Source organism: Accipiter gentilis, chromosome Z (genome assembly GCF_929443795.1).
Source record: "Accipiter gentilis chromosome Z, bAccGen1.1, whole genome shotgun sequence".
NCBI classification, from domain to species: domain Eukaryota; kingdom Metazoa; phylum Chordata; class Aves; order Accipitriformes; family Accipitridae; genus Astur; species Astur gentilis.
In genome coordinates this window covers 15,322,994-15,337,183 of record NC_064919.1, presented here as the reverse complement: position 1 = coordinate 15,337,183, position 14,190 = coordinate 15,322,994, and the positions used below count along the sequence as shown (strand labels likewise).

The window sequence follows — 14,190 nt, the reverse complement described above, 5'->3', positions numbered from 1 at the left end:
GAGTATTTTAAGTAGGTCTTGTACACCAGGAAGGAGTCAGGGTGGATTCTGAGTACGAGGGATGCTCCTCTTGCCTTTTTCCATAGCATTGTAGCTATATCTTTCATCTCTGTGTGCCCTATGTTAAATAGAACATTTCTCTTTCTCATTTCCTGCTGTAGAAAATGCTGGTGGGTAGGCTGGGCCTAGGTGGGAGTATAAGCTTGTCTGATGGCTGATGTTACCTGGAGATCTCCTTGCTTCCTCTCCTGAAAAGGTTGTCGTGCATTGCATCCTCTCACAAAACACTGCCAGCAAGGGCTGAAAGAGAGGGCTCCACTTTGCAGGGCTTGTGTCATTAGTTCAGATGCTGTCCTCAGGTTAAACAGCACCCAGCCTGTCCTGTCAGGTGCTCTAAAGGCTGTAATGGTTTTCACCTGCTGGAGACATCACAGTTCTATCCTTCAGCTACATGCGATCAATGGGGAAAGCTGGTTTTGGCCATGCCTTTTCTGTAATGTGACTTGAGTGGTTGAAAATAAAATCCTCCATCAAATAGCTCTTAATGGAGCCAGAAACCGAACCAATGTGTGCATTGTGGACCTGACACGAGTGCCTTCATGTTACATTAATGTTATAACGATCCCAGAAGGAGATATAATTTTGCCACTAGTTCCAGGAAAGCATTCTTTCTGCTGTTTACAGGGAAGAGGAAGCAAGTACTTTAAAAAAATAAAAGGAGGGGACTTGAGTTTTTTTAAAATGCAGTAAGATTATAGCACTTTCTGATCCACACATTTTTGACAAATAAATCCTAAAGAGATGCTGCAATTATGAAAGAGGAATTAAATTCAGAGAGCAGCTTGAATACAACCATTGTCCTGAGAGAAGCCTTGAGCAGCATCTGAGTGAGACGAAATAGTAACTGGATTTTGCTGTTTACTTTTTGCTGGGTAGGAATGGCAAACAATACTCTAATCTTAAAGGGACAAAGGGCACCGAGTTCCACTCTTGGTCACCTTCCTATAAATGTATAAGCTCTTCATTGGTACGAGTGGAAGATTTTCTTGGTTTATGCTGCTAAGATTGAGCAAAACTTGCTTCCATGTACTTCAAGATAAAATCTGGACGGCATTACCTAATGCTAGCAGAGGGGTTATATTTTGCATTGGAGAGTTCTAGAAAAGTTTTCTTAATGCAGAAGCAAGTCTAATAATTTGGTCGCATGCTGCCTTTTCCTTCTAGGTACTGTGTTTCCTCCTTAATTTTAGCATCACTTACACTGCTTAGCAAACACTAAAGAGATTGGGTTACCATAGGAATACACAACTCCCTGCCTCTCCCCATCAGCTGTCAGCCACAGAAACCTGTGAGAGTATCCCACAGGTGAGCAGAAACAGGCAGGCAGCAGAGGCAAACAGATGATCCATGCAGGTCTCTTGACCTCAGCAGTGTTTTTCTTTCACTCCTGAAAGCACTAGTAAATTTAGTCCGCTAGCATTCAGCTGCTCTCCAAATGAAATAGGACTCCCTCTGCAAGACAATGCCATGGGTTTTGACAGCTGTTAACTGCATCTGAGCACCCTACCCACAGGGTATCGCCAGTGTCAGACCTCAGTTAAATATGCTTATTTTCTTTTCGCCCCTCACCATATTTTCAGGCCAGACACGATGCTCTTGAGGCAGTTATGACAGAACTGGAGTAAAAGCATGCAACCAATGGCACATATGCACCAAAACATGCTCAGGCCTCTGGCACCACAATGAGGCCACCAAATGTTCTTGCTGATGCCATTCAGCTGCTGGAAATAAATTGTTCTATGGGCAGCTATAATTATCAGGACAATCATCAGAGGGAATAGCTGTCTTTCTGAATCACTGAACCAGAAAATAGGCTTTTGACAGGATCATCATAATCTCTGGCCAACATCAACAAAAAAGGATTCCAGCCCTAATGAAGCTGTCATGGGGCCATCCAATGGGTTTATTCAGAGTTCCTGTACCTTCCATTCTCATGCCCAGCCTCTCAGCAGGTCTGGCTGGGAGCAGTGAGCTCTGGTTGCAAGTAGTAGCCATTATGCAGGAGCTGGTTGTGGATGCTCTGTGAGCCACCCTAAGAGTGGCAAAGCTAGTCCTACAGTGCTTTTTATATCACTATATCCACTGCTGCTGCTTGCCACCATACTACATATGCTGGACCATCTCCAAATTGCAGAAAGCCACCTTAAGTTAAAAAAAAAATATTGAAAATAAGTCAATATATGAAAAAGCTGATTCTATGTCTGCTCATGGTAACAAGGACACTGTTTGAAATCCCCCCTGCCATACTATATTCTTTTACAAGGTACATCAGTGGGAGGTTTCCAGGGTGATGCTTTGGACTAAGTGAAAAATCAGGCCTGATGGCACAGTTCCTAAATATAACAGAGAGAAGATTTACTGCTGTAATATTTTTGCTAATGCCAACAAATTCAATGCATATTCACAAGAAACAACAGTAAAATGTGAGCCTAGGGACTTTGGAGTACAGTATTTAGACTTTCTATTAAGAATATTTACAGCATCTAGAAGCATATTAGATGTATTGCCATATTAAAAAAAAAAAAAAAAAAAAAAAAAGAAGAAATTCTGTATCTTGTTTTTTTATGGGAAAGCGTCATTGTTTAACCCCAGCCAGCAACTAAGCACCACGCAGCCGCTCACTCACTTCCCCCCCAGCCCCAGTGGGATGGGGGAGAAAATCAGGAAAAGAAGTGAAACTTGTAGGTTGAGATAAGAACGGTTTACTAGAACAGAAAAGAAGAAACTAATAATGGTAACACTAATAAAATGACAACAGTAATAATAAAAGGATTGGAATGTACAAATGATGCACAATGCAATTGCTCACCACCCACGGATTGATGCCCAGTTAGTCCTCAAGCGGTGATCCCTGCCCCCCCTTCCCCCAGTTTATATACTGGACATGACGTCACATGGTATAGAATACCCCTTTGGCGAATTTGGGTCAGCTGCCCCGGCCGTGTCTCCTCCCAACTTCTTGTGCCCCTCCAGCTTTCTCACTGGCTGGGCATGAGAAGCTGAAAAATCCTTGACTTTAGTCTAAACACTACTGAACAACAACTGAAAACATCAGTGTTATCAAGATTATTCGCATACTGAACTCAAAACATAGCACTGTACTAGCTACTAGGAAGACAATTAACTCTATCCCAGGTGAAACCAGGACAGAAAGAGTCTCTTTCCATTTGTAATCCCAGGTGCACTGGGAGTAAATCGCCTATCTGTCCCACATAAGAGGGCGGTGGAGACCACACTTTTGGGTCTGAGTTGTTCTGGACATGTAAAGCAGGTGGCTAGGGAGTAGAAATAAAACTAGGAATGAATGCATGGAAGAGATGCATTTGTTTGCAGCAACAGGTGCAAGCCATATTAGTGGTGGTACCCGCTCCTGAGAGAGCAGTTCTGGCCTCACTGCACTTCAGCCTCTCCCTCAGCAACACCAGCATCAGCTTGCCTTCAGCGCAGGTGCAGGCATCTCAGCAGTGCAGCCACAGCTGTTTGCAGTCCAACCTACTGCCTGCTGTGGCCTTGCCTAGGTTGGTGAATACTCTTTGTATGCTGCCAGAACTAGTGAGAAGCAACTATGCTAGATCTGTGCCATACACAGAAGTTTCAAGGGGATAGTATGGATTACGGTGTTCAGTTTGTCTTTATGGCAGCAGGCCCTCACTGTGCAGTAATTTGGGAGTAAGTCAGAACTTAATGCTTGGTACTGTGTGCAGTACAGTTATGCTGTGAACAATGAAGAGCTGTTAAAATCATGAGATAGTAAGGATGGATACTGACATGAATTACTCTACAGTCTGCCAATTGAAAGGAGTGCAGGGAGATATAATCCTATAAGAAAGCATATTTAATTTTGCATGAATTGTGGCTTTAACCTACTCAGAATTTCATCAATTGATTCTCTCTGTGTTGATTTTTTTGTTTGTCTCTTTTCAGTTTTTTGCTATATCATTTTTCTATAGATGGCACAGGGGAGACAAGTGTAACAGAGGCTCACACAATCAAATCCAGCAGCTGTTAAAACTCAGATTTATTCTTCAGTAAAAAAAGTTAGAACTCTGATAACATTTGTGAACCACAGATTCAATGATGTAAGGGGAATTAGTGCTACACAGCCAACTTAAGAATTCTTAAGATTTAAAATGATGACCCAAAATACACATATCACTCACCTAAAAGATGAGGGCTCTCTCTCCCTTGAGGAGTTACCATGGGCAGCATCCCGACCCAAGGGAAGAGTCCCTACTGCAGACCTGCTGCTCCAAGGAGGACTGACTCAAAATGTCCTCCAGCAGGGCCCCGTTTATACCCTTGTCAAATCTGACCTGTGGTCATTTTAATACCCATTGGCCAAAAGGTCACTTCAGTGTACCCGGCATATCTCGATTGGTCAGTTCAATTTTCAACCTGCGGCCTGCAGGGTTTGGGTTTTTTTTCCTCTCCTCCCTGCCTGGAGAAGTTTTGTTTCCTGGGGCAGTGGGGGTGTACCTGCCACACCAAGTCATGATGGTGATTAAAAAAAGAGGAAGACTCTTTTAAAGGTGACTATAGAGGAAGATCTCCTCTACAAATATGAAGGGTACGTAGTGTTCTCTTCCTTCTTTCAAGATATGCTGCTGCATAAACAAATCCAAGTCAGTGAGCCCAAATGGTAAAAAAGGTAGGCAGATTCTATTACAGTGCTTTGCCGTATTCTGTCCTCTTTCCTTCCTCACATCACAAGGCACCCTTTTTACCCTTGGGGAAAAAAAAAAAAAAAAAATTAAAAAAACCAAGGGTTTTTTATTTAACTTGTAGCAGAACTTTCAATCAGGTTGGTTACATGTTACTGGCTATATTCTCAGAGGGTGTAGCATGGCATAGTCCTGTGGTTTCAGTAAAGCTCTGTAATTTATAGTCAGTAGTAAGGCCAGTCCTAATATACACAGAATTGGGTGCTGGTAAACACAAAGACATACTTACTTCAAAAACAGATTGAGTTGTTTAAGCTACATTTCCAAGGGTTTTTTTCAGTCACATTACTTTGAAGCTTCACATGCCTACAGCCCCTGACATGAGAGGCTGCTATAACTTATTTCAGTGCAAAATCAGCTGGTCTGAACTGCATTTGATGGTGGCTGAGCTAAATGAAGATGTTTTATTTTTTAGTAAAGTGGACTCAGTTTTGGAGGTGTTAATCATCACCAAATGGGAGGCAATAAGCTGCTGCAGACAATAACTTCTTAAATACTCCAGTTGATTTTGCCAAGCATTATTTAGCAACAGCCTGCTTTGGCTTGATTTAAGCTGATTCAGGGCCTTGACATAAAACTAAATCACTAAGTTTGATGCAGAATGGAGTAAAAATTATCTCCAAGTTTAAATTGGGTTTAACAATGCCACAGCAATTTCTTGTAGACTCAAATCAAAACCATAAGCTAGCCACTTGAAAAAGGAAAAAGGATGAGGCAGGCTCTAATTTTATCCTGCTTTCCCAAGAAAACAGAGTTTATGATAGTATCTTGGTTACATGCATGTTTCTATTCTTCCCACTGTCCCCAGATCAATTTTGATTTTGCTAGCCAGTTTTGTAAAACTGATTAAGGGATACAAATCTCAAAGACGGTATGTTCCAGCAACTCCTGTGCAAATTTATGTCAGGGTAGACAAATAGATGTACACAAACTTTGTGACCTACCAAGGAGGCAATGTGAATTCAGTCATATCAGGCACAAAACCCCAAAACAAAACAAAAAATAGACAGAAAAGAGCCATAGGAAAATAACCCTTGTAAGCTCCACTTGCAAGATCTTGGTTCTTTCAGAGCATCCAAGCACATCTAGCACCAAACAGGGCAACATCACAACAGGTTGTTCCTGTTAGTTTAAATTGTTTGTACCCCTGTGTTCTGCCCCATTTGTGTCCTTTTCCATTCCGGACTCCCATTCAGCAGTCCTCAACCATTTGATAATGAATTAAATTGCATTTCAGTTCATTCGTACTGACAAGAATTAATCTGAAGACCTGCTTCGCCCCCACCCCTTGCCTTGAGCTGCGTATTTTATGGAGTAGGAAGCGGAAAGACCCTTGACTTCAGCATCTTTGCTGTATGTGCTTAGAATAATAGGGCATACATGACTGAATTGATTCCTGGTGAAATTCCCCTGAAGTAAATTGCCTGACTGGGTTCACAGTCCTGGTCTCTGACTTCTCTCCCAGCAGCAAAGAAGCAGCTTCCATCGAGTGTGCTGATGAACATGGTCATGGTAATGATCCAAGTGTACAACATGACTACAGAGAAGGGAGGTGCAGGCATCTTCCTGTTCCAAAAGTCAGCTCTCCTTGATGTGGTTTTAAGCACTTTGTCCCTTTCACCTCCAGCTCTTGCTGGAGTACAGTACCACCTCTACCAATCTATGATGGTAAGAAAAGAAGAAAGGGGATGTGTATTGGAGTTCAGGAAAGGAATCATCTGCAGTTTGTCCTTTCTGGGCTCTAGTTTGTCAGCAAAAGTAAATTCTTCCTAGGCAAAGTGGGCAGGTTTTTGATACGCTTTAATGGTTATGGATTACAGAAAAGAGAATGCTGTCCTCAAAGACACCATCTATCCTTGTTTGAGTATATATAACAAAATGGATCTTGTCAACCACACGTACTGCATTTTTAAAACATCTTTCTGTGCAGTGTGTAGAGGGATGCAAACTTAAACTTTTGGGGATGCTGGGACAATGGGAAGACTATAGCTTGTGTAGGTTGTTCAGTTGTTTTTAATAGGGAACTTGCCTCAAAATTGTTTTACTGTGTTGCTGGGTTTTGATCTGGCATTGTACCAATATCATGTTTAAGTGTTTCCAAATACTTTAGGAAATTTTGAGTGTGGCATTTTCTCTTTCTTACCTACTCCTTCTTAGAGCTCTGATCCCACAAACTCTCTGTACGCATATTTGACTATCTTCAATTTCCTACATGGGATACAGTAATGACAATGTCAGACCAGGCTGCACCTCAGGAAAAAGGACTGACTCACTGCCTGAAAGCAGGGAACTGGTAATGAGATAAAAAGCATTTCCACCAGTGACTTAAACCTGCTTATTCTGTGTTCAGAAAGATTATTTCCACTGCTATTTGTTCAGATAGCTCTGTGAGAAACAGCTAATGGCTGCCACACTAAAACTAAACAGTTGTTTCAAAAAGGGTCACTTCTCAGGCTGTTCTTGCTGTGCTTGCAAAGGTACAAGGGTTGCTTCCACTATCTTTATTTGAACATGTTTGGTAAGAACAGTTAATCAGTCGCAATACGGGTATTTCCTCCAAGCAACTCAAACTGTCCCCTTCCCCACCCTGGTCACAAACTGCTTAGTTACCCATTCGCCTTTTTCTTCTCTTATTTGGCAGCCAATAGTTCCTAAGCCAAATTCTCACCTAAAAGGCCACAGATTCAGCCTTTCCCTAAGGCCAGCTGAGCTTCTGCTTTGCCTCTGCCACATGGGAGCTCCTGCCCCACTCCATCTCCCATTTGACAGAAGTTGGGCCCTTCTGCGAGGGTACAGTTGGGGTCCACAGTGGGGAAAAAGAGGCCACCTTCCTTTGCCTTTCACAGTGGGAAAGGACTGAACGCCAGCAATCAACAACCATTGTTGATTTGTTGCCATCTTCTGCAAACCTGTTAAGTGGGCAGCCCTCTCCTCCATGCCTTCTGAGATATGATTCCTTCAGACTGACCAGTTGCCATGGACATTTTTTGATGCTTGCCATGCTGTTCTTGTTCTCAGAAGAATGCTATCAATTTTGCATAGTTCTTTGTCTTGCATCTTCATTAGGCTGTGTAGTTCCTCATGAGTTTCTGCTGCTTGAAAAGAGGGGGATTCGGGTTTTGTTCACTCGGTGAAAACAGGATTTCCCCAACTCATTGCTGTTGGGTTTGAAATTTTTCCACTTAAGAATAAAGAGTTTGGCACACAGTCATTTTGTGTTGAGTTGGGTGGCACTGAAACAGGTCTCTGCTGTTACTATCTCTCTTCCCGTCCCCCTTTATTTATTTATTTATTTATTTATCGTCCAGTGGAAAAGATGGGTTGGGTCATAAGTTGTAATACCCTGAAGCCTTTGTTGGCTTGAAAAAGAGCTTTTTGTACACACCCACCCACCCACACCACACCTAGGAGAATGGGTTTCTTTGCTTTTTTTTTTTTCCCCCTAGCAAGACAATCCAATCAATGTAACTGCAAAGGTGGATTTAGTTATACAGAACGGCTGTGTATCAGCCTACTCCCATAAACACCGTGGATCAGATAAAACCAAAAATCCCTTTAGCTGATAAAACAGCAACACAAATACGATTATTTATCTTATCCTCCAACCCTGAGGGAAGGGACCGCGGTCTTTGGTCTCTGCTGATGTGGTAAAACGACACCGCTGTGGAGGGCAAACGCCTCCAGAGCACTGTGTCTACGAGGAGCCCTGCGAAGGAAGGTCGCGCGGGTTGAGATTCGCCAGCTGCTTGTTACAGGCTCCATGACAGGTCAAAGTCCCGCGTTTGTTGCCTGAACTGAAGCCAGTTCTCCAGCAAGCTCTGCTAACTGCCGTGTAGGATTAGGCCTCTTCCCGGTAGCCGTGGGGAAGGGGGCCGCCCATCCGACGGGGCCGCAGGGCAGGGGGCTGCCGCGGCGCGGGCTGGGAAGCCTCGGGGCGCCCTGGGGAGCTGAGGGGAGCCGCGGCCGGACCGGCTGCCGGGCCCGCGCCGCCCCTCCCCAGCCTAGGCGGGGTGTTCCCCTGAGGGCGGACACCGCTGCCGCCGCCGCGGCGGGGCCGGCCGGCAGACAGGCAGGCAGCAGGGCAGCGCCGCCATTTCGGCCGCTGGCCGCTTCGCGCCCGCCAGGGGGCGGCCCCCGCCGAGGGCCGCGCCGAGCCTGTGGGGCCGCGCGGCGGCAGCCCGGGGCCGGCGGGGGGCGGGCGGGCCGGGCAACGGTTGGCAGCGCCTTGGCGCCCGTGGTGCGCGGGGGAGCCGCGCCGAGCTGTCGCGTCCCTTCCCTGGCTGGCCGGAGAAGGCGGCACCTGGGCGGGCGGCAGCACCCGCAGGGGTGGAGGTAAGGCGGGGGCGGCGGCGGGTCGGGTCGGTGCACGTGAGGGGAGAGGTCGGCCCCGCCGCCCCACAAACTTCGCGCTGTGAGCGGGTGGCCGATCGGGACGCGCTCCCGGCGCTCCGGCCGCCCATTCCCCATCCCGCTCAGCCCAAGTGGAGGTGCCCCCCTCCCCCGCCCCCGCCCCCCAGCTCCTCCCAAGCCCGCGGGCGGAGGCGGCCCACACCTGCCAAACGCGGGGGGCTCGGCCGGTGCCCGCCCCCGCCGGGGAGGGTCTCCTGCTCCCCCGCGGCCGTCGTGGCCGGCCGGGACGGGGGCGGGTTGCCGCCCCGCCACCTTCCGAAGGAGGAGGAAGGCCCCGGGCCGGCGGGTGGGCGCCGTGTGAGAGGACGGGACGGTGCCTGTGAGGGGCGCTTGGCTCCCCGGTCACAGGCACTCTGTGGGTACAGCAGCCGACTGGCCCGGAGCCCCTGGAAAGGTGCATTTTCCTAAGGGCTTCCCCCCCGCCCCGCCTTGTCTCCGAGGTCGCTGGGTGCTTTCCTTCAGAGCTCCAGGGTTTTTGCTCGGGCTTGCTCCGGGAGCCGCTGTCTCTGTAGACCTGTTGCCGCCCGGTGGATGTCTGGAAGCTGGCGGGACCAAGGCAGCCCTGGGCAGGACACGGGGGGCTCCTGCCGCCCGCCCTGTCAGGCACCGGGCGGGCGAGGGTGCACGCAGGTTAAAGAAAGAAGGGAGGAGGCAGGTAGTCGTCAGACTTGGGTTTGGGTTCTCTTTCCCCCTTCTATATATTTAAACCCAGTACGGTGTCCCGCTCCCAGCCCACTCGTCCTGCTGCCTTTCTGCACCGCACTCTGAGGCAGGGAGGAGGGACGCGGAGCCCTGCCCGCTGGTACTGTTGTACCCGTGTTGTGCAAAGGGGTGGGAGCCTCAGGACTGCGGGCTGGGAGTCTGTCTTTCGGCACGGCAAACACTGAGGCACGGCCCGTTGAAAACGGCAATTTTGCTGCAGTTCTTTTAATGGTGGAGATGAAGTTAGTGTCTCAAGAAACCTGCCGTGCAGCTGATCTGCCAGGTCTTTTAGCTGTGGAGAGACAGGCTCAGGGTGCCAGGCTTCGCTTTTAGTTTGCAAGGTTGCTCAATGAAAAATGGTTTGTGTTAAACTCCTTGTTCACTAGCGGAACACAGGATTTGAAATATCTGCAAGTCTTTGCAGCATCATGATGTGACAACCTGACAGCTGGTCTCAGAGGCTGACCCAGCGCTTGTTATGGAGAAGTGAGTAATTGCTGGTGCAAGGAGCGGCAAACCCTAGAGGTACCCACTCTTGGCTTAAAAGAGAATAGCTGCAATGCAAGCACAGAGTGGTCCTCGTTGGCAGGGTCTCCTGGAGAGTCCTGCTTGCAGCTAATTGACCCGGCAGATCATCTGTCTGTCTTCTGGCAAGACTGCTGCCAGCTGGCATTTGAAGATGTAAAGGCCTTCTTGGTCCCACTTGGTCAGATCAGCCTGTTCTGGGGCTGTCTGTGGGCAGCTCTCATAAACAAGATGTTCTGATTGATGCAGGGGTGTGTCCTCAACCAAGTTAGAGCAAGAACAGGTTACCTGTATGATTATCAGAAGGATAAAGGGTGGTTGAGGATCTTTCCCACCCCTGCTTAGATTGAAGTGATTTCTTATATAGACAACAGGATTGTTTCTATTCTCCAAGCCATTTAATTGTGTCTTTTACACACAGATATCTGTATGTGAGGGATACTCATGAGAAAATCTTCCAGACATCCTTCTCAGACTGGAGAGTTTATGGGCTGGATGCTCTGCAGTAGGTAGATGGAGACACTGTTTCCCCCTTCTCCACCACAGCAAAGCATGTTACATTCTAAGATTTGCAGACTCTTCTGAGTGGACCAACATTTGTGATAGTTTTGCTTCTTGACTCTGTGCGGTAGAGAAGAGAGCGTTCCTGGGACAAAAAAAGGAGGAAACTGTTCTTTTGTAACAGACTGTATGCCCATGTCACAGACGGGGGTAGGGTAGAAAGAAGACGAACACAGGGTGGATGGAGTACAGGCAAACAATACTGAGTTCCAGAAAGTACTATAGAGCTAAAGGACATGGATGAAGAATAGCGTGATGTTGTTTTGCATCACGCAACTTGGAATGGTGATTTAATGCTGTTTGCCGCAGTGTTGGTGTAGTAGCTGGTGCTGCTTAGAGCACATTAGTGACTGATGTGAAACTTGGGACTGGACCAAATCACTTCAGATCCTTTGCTGATATTTCTCTCATGATAAACGTTTCTCTATCAACTGCCAGCAAAGTACTTGGCGTCATTTGAGATGCTTGAGGAAGGTACTTCTGTTCTGGAACAGAAACTAAGAGAAGCAGAGAGGGCCAAGTGCCCTGGGAACATGGATCACAGAGTCATTTGGAATAGCATTTGTTTAAAAATATTACAGGAAAAACATGATACTGTTCTTTGTTTAATATTCAGTATTTATCATGAGTCAGGTAAACTGACATCTCAGAATAATTTATAGACAACACACAATGTTATTTTCATTTTTCATTTTAGGATATTATCTCAGGATTAGGTGCTTCCGTAGTACCATTGACAGATATGAGTCTTGTGAGCCTTTTCTGAGCCAGGGACTTAGGCCTGTGCAGGTAAGATGGAGACAGAAAGCTGGAATGAGTAAGATATAACTGGAATTTTAATACTAACTACTGTACAATTAAATTTACTTCCAGAGAAATTACCAGCTTACTACTGCAGTAAGCTTCTTTGGTGATGGGTAATTAGCATGTTAGTATATTAAAGGAAAAAGGCTTACAAGTGCACTGCGGGTATGGCTGAAGATCTAGTAGTCGGACATACACAAGAGTAACTGAGAGGCTCTTTTAAAGGAGTTTGGACCAGATAACAGAAGAGGAGGTTTTACTCACTGTTCTCCTGTGTTTGTTATGCAGTCTTGCTGCCACAGTCCCCTTTCTCTTTTCTGCTGGTTCTTATATGCAGTGGGTGTTCTTCCCTACTTTACTTCAAATCTTTCCCTTGGAACAAAAGTATGGATTTTGTTTGTTTGGGTTTTTTTGATAATTTCCTGTTGGTCTGGTGAGCTCAGGAAGAGGTTCAACAAGTGTTAGATCAGAACAAGAATGTGGAATTGAAAAGCAGGGAAGGGAGAAAGAGAAGGTGTAAAATTGGGTCATCCTGTCTTGTGAACCATAACTTTAGTTTGATTTGCCCCAAAAAGATAAAAAGGGACTTAGGCTAATCAAATAGCTTCATGTGAAGACACTTTTAAGAGCAGGGGGCTCTTCAGTCAAGACTTTCCAAGATCTGTTTGATCTAGGAAATGTGTGTTCAGATTTTTTCTGGTTTTGTGTGAAGATTGAACAAACCCTCATGCTGTCAAAAGATGCAGGTTTCTAATCCAGAAAGACTGTAGCAAATTCTGTCACTAGTAACGTGCAGTATATCCAGGTATTTGGTAGCGAACCTTTCCTGTCTCAAAAACAAGTCTTTCCCCACTGAAGCAAGCACTGGTTTTGGATTTTTGTAATTTTACACTTATTACCATTTGGGAGTACAAAAAAATTAAAATATATCTGTCATAATTATGCAGCTCTGAATTTTTAAAACAAATGCTAGCAGATAGATGAGTGCAGCCTTTAAATCAGGGACTAGAGGGAGTGCTGAAGCATTTAAAATAGCCTGGGGAGTCTTGACACCAGCCCTTGACTGAGTAGTCCTCTCAGTGTGCTGAAACCAGGGAAGTGTGGCTGAGGGCTGTAAGAAATGAAGTTCCATTTTATTTCTCATCCTTTGGTCATGCATTCCTTATTCCAGCTCTAAATCTTGGGAGATCTGCAGTTTGTCTTTTCCATCTCACAACTGTCTGTATTTCAAAGTGATCTAACCTTTCATTGACCAGTGCAACATGGTACAAATGCTAGCAGTGAACATTTCAGGTGGTACTTCCCTGAAAAATATGGACTTCTGCTTTTTCTTCTTTTGCCCAGGAAAATAGTCAAGAAACTGTCCAGTTAGGGGATCTTGAAACGTAGTCAAATTTTTTCTTATAAGAAATTTTAAGTGACTTTGAATCTCTGTACTAATTCTAAGAGTCTTAGAATATCATTTTTACTTTCTTATTTTAGTGTCTTTTTTTCCCTTTGCTCTTGTATGGAGTTACCCACTGACATGGTAGTAGAGTGCTTGATAAGGTAGACATTGAAGTGGTGTGTATCCACAGTGGTATTAAAACCAACAATCTAAAAAAACTTGGAACAAGTAGACTTATTTTTGTTTCTTTGGGTCCCCAGTTACAGTATCATAAAAAGTCACAAAAGTGTTAATTGTAAAAGTTACATGTAACAACAGTAGTCTAGAATTTTTCATAGAAAAGCACAGTACTTAATTTCTAAATACTCCTGTAAGGGAAAAAGTCAAGATTTAAAGTTATTTGACTTCAAATATTAGAAGACCATGCACTCAGCGCAACTCTTTTCATAGGAATAGAAAGTTGCGTATGTATCCTCACTGAGGGGTAACCCTGAATTCCAGACAGGAAACGTGAAAATAGTGTTACCCACAGTAACTTATTTTTTTTCTTCTACAAGATATAATTAACTTTAGCTTGTAAAAGCAAAGATTTTTTTGCAGAAAGAAAGCATAGGCAGTTCTTAAACACCTGTTCCCTATAAATGCTTAGCTGACATCAGTCAGTTAAGCTCACCTGGACACCCCAAATTATCACCTAATGAGTGTATGGCTTTGCAACCTCTCTATTTCCTCCTTTCAAAAAAACCCCCAAACCCTGCCTCTTGAAATGGGAGTCACAATGGACAGTAAAACATGGATGAGTTAATAGGCATATCTGCTTTAGATGCATGAAGGTACCTCCCCAGAAGAGCAGATGAAGGAAGCAAATGTTTCCATTGCTGCCCAGGGATGGGCTTTTGCTCATGGTGCTGTCATTACCTAACCAAAATATGCTGCGATACCATGAATCCCATTAATTGAAGGCACCTAGTAGGCTGTGTAAGGTTGTGTCCAGTCATATCTGCTGAAGTCTGCACTGAC

General features: G+C 45.3%; 1 protein-coding gene across 1 annotated transcript in view; it reads left to right on the top strand.

The window, feature by feature from the left end:
- Nucleotides 1-9,030: 9,030 nt before the first annotated feature.
- Nucleotides 9,031-14,190, top strand: part of MOB3B (MOB kinase activator 3B) — a 124,420-nt gene continuing 119,260 nt past the window's right edge. The window contains exon 1 of the mRNA XM_049794920.1: nt 9,031-9,113. The gene's annotated coding sequence lies outside the window, so the exon portion shown is untranslated. The remainder of the gene's footprint in view (nt 9,114-14,190) is intronic.